Below are 5,750 nucleotides of genomic sequence, written 5' to 3' on the forward strand. Positions count from 1 at the left end.
TCTACTCCTTTGTTTTGCCAAAATATTCACTTGCGTGTCCAGATGACCCCTGCATCTGGACAGCACAACTGTTCCACCATATCTCCCTAGACATCTCCATCTTTCAAATTGTGTTTTCTAGCTTGGGTAGGATCAGGGAATGCATGTTGCTGTCCCTCTCTTCCCAGTGTGAGGCTTCATGCTGTCTGCTCCTTTCCTGTGTTTCTAGTTCTTGAGCTTCCAAGAGTTTGCTAACTAATTTTAATAAAACTGTTTTTCAAGTGTAGTTGATTTTCCTTCTGTTGATATTTTTCACTTTATATCTCCATGCATTTCCAACACTTTTTATCTTTTCAGCTCTTGTACATATTTATAGGAGACAGGTAAAATTTCATAAGCCAGATCCAGAAGGCAAGAATCTTAACAGCTTCAAATTATTTTCTTCCCAGGATTTAAAACATACTTTGAGGAGCTCTGAGCATGTTACGAGCCTCTCCCGTCTTATCTTATTCCAGCAGTTTCATATACTAAATAAAATAATATCTAAAGTAGAAAAGTCAGTTAATACTTCCTGTGATCTCAGTCACTACTTTGAACTCACTTGAGTTCAACATGCTTTGAAAACTTGGATCGCTAGGAAAGTGATAAAACTCATTTAGCTAAATTTATAAAGATAGAACAGTGAAAATATTCATTCAGAACACTACCTGCCCAAGTAATATGCATCCATAAAGAAGTCTCTCAAATGAAATCTACAAAGGAAAATAAATTCTTTGCCAGTTGTTTTACCAATAAACATTCTATGGCTTAGGGGCTGGGGCTGTAGCTCAGTGGTAGAGCATTTGCCTCGCAGGTGTGAGGCCCTGGGTTAGATTCTCAGCATCACATAAAAATAAATAAAAATATTTTTTAAAAAGTCGATGGCTTAATTATTTTTTATTTCTCTTAGAAGGGCGTGTGCTCAAGTAGACAATCATTTCTGAATCCTATTCTGAACACCTTTTTATATCTTTGAAAAGGCCAAGCTCCAAACCATCATTTGAGTCAGCTATCCCACTCCTTGATCTATACCCTAAACACTTAAAAACAGTATACCTCAGTGAAAAAGCCACTTCAATGTTTATAGCAGCACAATTCACAATTGCTAAACTGTGGAAGCCCTTCAGTAGACAAATGGATAAAGAATATGTGGTAAATATACACAATGGGATATCACTCCGCATTAAAAGAGAATAAAATTATGGCATTTGCAGGTAAATGGGTGGAGTTGGAGAATATCATGCTAAGCAAAATACGCCAATTTCAAAAAAACAGTGACTGAATGTATTCTCTGATAAGTGGATACTAATCCATTATGGGGGGGGGGATGGGTGGAGGAACTTTGGGTGGGGCAAATGGAAGCGGGGAGGAGGCAAAGGGGTAGGAAAGTCAGTGGAATGAGATGGATATCATTACCCTAGGTACAAGTATGATTGCATGAATGCTGTGACTACTTCATGCACAACCAGAGAAGTGAAAAATTCTGCTCCATTTATGTACAATGAATAGAAGAACTTTCTTTCTACTGTCATGTGTAGCTGATGAGAACTATTAAATAAATAAGGACAAGCTCCAAATACATAGCTTTTCAAGCTTTATCTGTAAGGTCAACAAGAATGGTCAAAACGTGAAAAATAATAGTTGAAAGCCATTCTAACACTTGATTTTCCTGTGTGCAATTTGTCTCCTCTTTCTACTATAAAGAACAAAGCCAATGAATTAAATTATTTCCCAGCTCCAACCTTTTCTCTGAAAACTCACTTGTGGTCTGGGGTTTTTAGCTTGCCTTGTATGTATGAGGCACTGGATTTGATCCTCAGCACCACAAAAATAAATAAAATAATGTTATTGTGTCCATCTAAAACTAAAATATATATATATATATAAATTAGTGTTCATCTAAGACTAATATATATATTCAGCTGTTACACAATATCTGCTTAAAGACTGCTGACAGCCTAGTGTGTACTTGTAGAGGACACTGGACCCACTGCCACACCTACCGTAACATCCCAAATGTTATATTTGCAGAGTTTGGGGCTGTGGATGTGGCTCAAGCGGTAGCGCGCTCGCCTGGCATGCGCGCGGCCCGGGTTCGATCCTCAGCAGCACCACATACCAACAAAGATGTTGTGTCCGCCGAGAACTAAAGAAAAAATGAATAAATGTTAAAATTCTCTCTCTCTCTCTCTCTCTCTCTCTCTCTCTGTCTCTCTCACTCTCTCTTAAAAAAAAACAAAAATATTTGCAGAGTTTGTCTTGGTCTGTGCTACCAGCTAGATTCCTAATCCAGTAGTTTCCTGTTTGAATTTCTGCTGGAAAGTTTTTTGTTTTAATTTGTTTCATTCTGGTGGTGCTAGGGATTTAACCCAGACCTTGCATGCTACATGCCCAGTCCCTGCTGGAAAGTCTTAAGTGTCTCTCTGCCTCTGGCTAGAGCTGGAATGATCATATGATTTATTGCCCAAACTCGGATAGTTTTAAGAATGAAAGGAGACGATAATCATTTTGCCTAATAATAGGCATAAACCAAGCCTCCCTGAACCAAGGAGAACTTATGGTCACTTTAGATGGAGCTAATAAAAGTAACAGGAAATTGTAAGTCTGCCCCATTACATATTACTTTTTTATGTATTATGCCAATTCCCCAAAATAAGGAAATAATGGACATACTCCATTAAAATAATTTCTCATTTTCATCTATAAATCTATTTGTGCCAAGGGTAATTTTGTATTATACCCTGGTATTCCAAGATCATACTTTTTCCTGCAGGTTACCTATGACTTAAATCAACCTAGCCACTAAGCTCAGGGATCTTTTTGACAGTCCCAATCTTATTATCACTGATCTGATTGTCAAACAGGAAAGCAATATAAATGACGGGAAAACACCAACAGAGTTAGAGGGTAGGAAAACATCTGTAATAGAAAAGTGTATGGAAATTTACAGAAATAATTCCAAAAATACAAGGGGAGAGCACAGCATGCTGAAGGTACAGGCTTTACACATTATCATAAGAACTTACAGATGATACCATTTATGCAGGTTGAGATCCTCCAGACATGAGTTGCTCAATTTGCCCTGTCATGGGAGACTTTTAATTTCCTGGTTCTAGAGCCTCTGAATATTGCCTCTTGTTCACCAAAGAATTCCTAGAACAGGCCCTCAAGATTTAATGTGGAACTAGGTAAAGTAGAGTTCAATTTCCTAAGTTTAATATCCTTCAGTACAACCAGACTCCTCCCTGTCTGATGTTCACTTCTAATAGTTCCAGTCTTATAATTTTTTAAGTAGTGAATCTTAATTTAGGCTAAATGTTCCTTTTTTGTTTGGTTGGTTTTGACCTAGGGATTGAACCCAGGGGCACTTTATCACTGAGCTACATCATCCCCAGTTGTTTTTATTTTTTTCTTATGTGACGGGGTCTCACTAAATTGCTGAGGTTGACCTCAAACTTGGAATTAGCCTGCCTCAACCTCTGAAATTGCTGGGGTTACAGTCATGTGCCACTTTGTCTGGCTAAATGTGTTTTTTGGGTTTTTTTTTTTTTTTTTTTTTTGTACCTGGGATTCCAGGGATTGAACCCAGGGGCACTTTACCACTGAGCCACATCCTCAGCCCTTTCTTTTTTTTTTTTTTTTTTTTTTTTCTTGAGACAAGGTCTCAGTTGCTTAGGTCCTCACTAATTTACTAAGGCTGGTTGAACTTGGAATCCTCCTGCATCAGCATCTTGAGACACTGGGATTACAGGCATTTGCCAACAAGCTCAGCTGTGGTGAATCATCATTTAAGAATTTAACTATGGGCCATTATTTAAAAATTCCAATTTTGATAGCCAGAAAAGGCCATCAAAATTAATCATCTGAGCTGGGGTACAGCACTTGCCTACCACGTGTGAGGCAATGGGTTCAATCCTCAGCACCATATAAATAAACAAAGGTATTGTGTCCACCTACAAAATATATATATAAAATCAGCAGGATCAGTGGTGTGCTGGGTGCATGACTCCAGTCACTTCTACCCTTAGGTGCAGGGGTATATTGCTTATTAACATTCTTCTCATTAGTACATCAGGGATTGAAAAAGCCATACTAGGCAAAGAACTTGCATCAAGATCAGGACTGAAATACATTAATGTGGGAGATTTAGCTAAGAAGTTTGATCACCGGATATCATGGAGTCCTGCAAGATGGCTTCTCCCAAGAGCATGCTAAAAAATGCATAGATGGTGACATGAATCCTAAAGGATATGGGGATTACAAAATATGAACCAAGAGTTACAAATCAGATGTTGGAATTTGCCTTCTGATATGTAACCACAATTCTAGATGATGCTAAAATTTATTCAAGCCATGCAAAGAAGGCTACTGTTGATGCACATGTGTGATTGGTAATCCAATGTGGAGCTGACCACTCTTTTACCTCTCCTCTCTCAAGAAATGTTTTACTAGATATTGCAAGGCAAAGAAATCAAACATTTTTGCCACTGATCAAGCCATATTCAGGTCCTAGGTTGCCACCTTATAGATATTGCTTAACAGCTCCAAACTATAGGCCCAAGTCTTTACAAAAAATCACCTACTGCTGTGGGAAGAATAACAGTTCCAAGGTTAAGTGTTAGTTCAGTTACTAGCAGACAAAGTGTGCCAATCCAACAAACCACGTCTGTTTCAACTGAAGTAGGGACTCCAATGTCACAGTGGAAAGTTGACAGTACAGAGGCATATTTCACAGTTTCCTGCCATAAAAACCTCAATTCATGCAACATCAGCAGCTCAGAACAGTCTGATTAACCCATTAATTGGGCTCAAAAACATTCTTATTATTTTATGATAAAACCATATTATTGATATATATGAATAATATGGTTTTATCATAAAATATTGCCAATGGATCGTCAAGTGCATTGAAAAGAAACATGAAGATGATGATGATTATGATGATGATAGTGACTGTGATTATTTGTAATCTAGCTTTGATGCATGTGTCCTAGCTTTGATACTTTGTCTTGAATCCATTGTACTAAAATTAAAGAAGCATTCTGGATGTTTTCAAATTGTGTTTTACAAAATTTCTTATGATGAGTATTTAATGAGTAAATAATAGATACAATTCTATTGAAATGTTGGATTTTCTTTAATAGGACTAGTAATGGTTTTTCATCAGCCTTTATGTGAGTAAATAAAGTTGTTGCTCATTAAAAAAAATAATTAGCAGGCTCATGAGTGCCTTCCAGCATACTCATGGGTTGTATAACTGCCAAGTCCAATTATGTTTATTTTAAACCTCTTTTTTGCCAGTTGTGATTGTAATTATATAATTTATCTATCATATTGAAAAGTTTGATTTTTCTATCAAGATTAAGTACTTTGGAAAGACTTGCTGAAATTAAGGTACTAAAAATTGCTGTCAAATAAGGTGTGGATAAAATACCTGTACAAGATTGGAAAAATGCCTTAGTTTGGGTCCACCACCACCAAAAGCAGTGCCTGAGGCAAAAGCGTATAGGCTGTATCCTTGGTGAGGAATGAAGTGTCAGAGAGCAAGAATGAGGAGCTTCCAGGGTGAAACAGATCCAGAAGGAAAGCCAGTGTGAGGGTGTGATATCAGGTCTGTCACCAGTAAGTGCAACTAAATGCTTAATCTCATGGACAAATCTCTGAGAAATCATTAAAAACTGTCCTGGAGCAGTATGAGTGGGATGCAAAGTTGGGGAGAAAGGGTGAAGAAC

At 37.5% G+C, this 5,750-nt stretch overlaps 1 pseudogene; it reads left to right on the plus strand.

The window, feature by feature from the left end:
• The first annotated feature begins 4,193 nt into the window (after window positions 1-4,193).
• On the plus strand, window positions 4,194-4,987 carry LOC113183293 (transcription initiation factor TFIID subunit 9-like; annotated as a pseudogene).
• The last annotated feature ends 763 nt before the right edge of the window (window positions 4,988-5,750 follow it).

Source organism: Urocitellus parryii, chromosome 1 (genome assembly GCF_045843805.1).
Source record: "Urocitellus parryii isolate mUroPar1 chromosome 1, mUroPar1.hap1, whole genome shotgun sequence".
Classification (NCBI taxonomy): domain Eukaryota; kingdom Metazoa; phylum Chordata; class Mammalia; order Rodentia; family Sciuridae; genus Urocitellus; species Urocitellus parryii.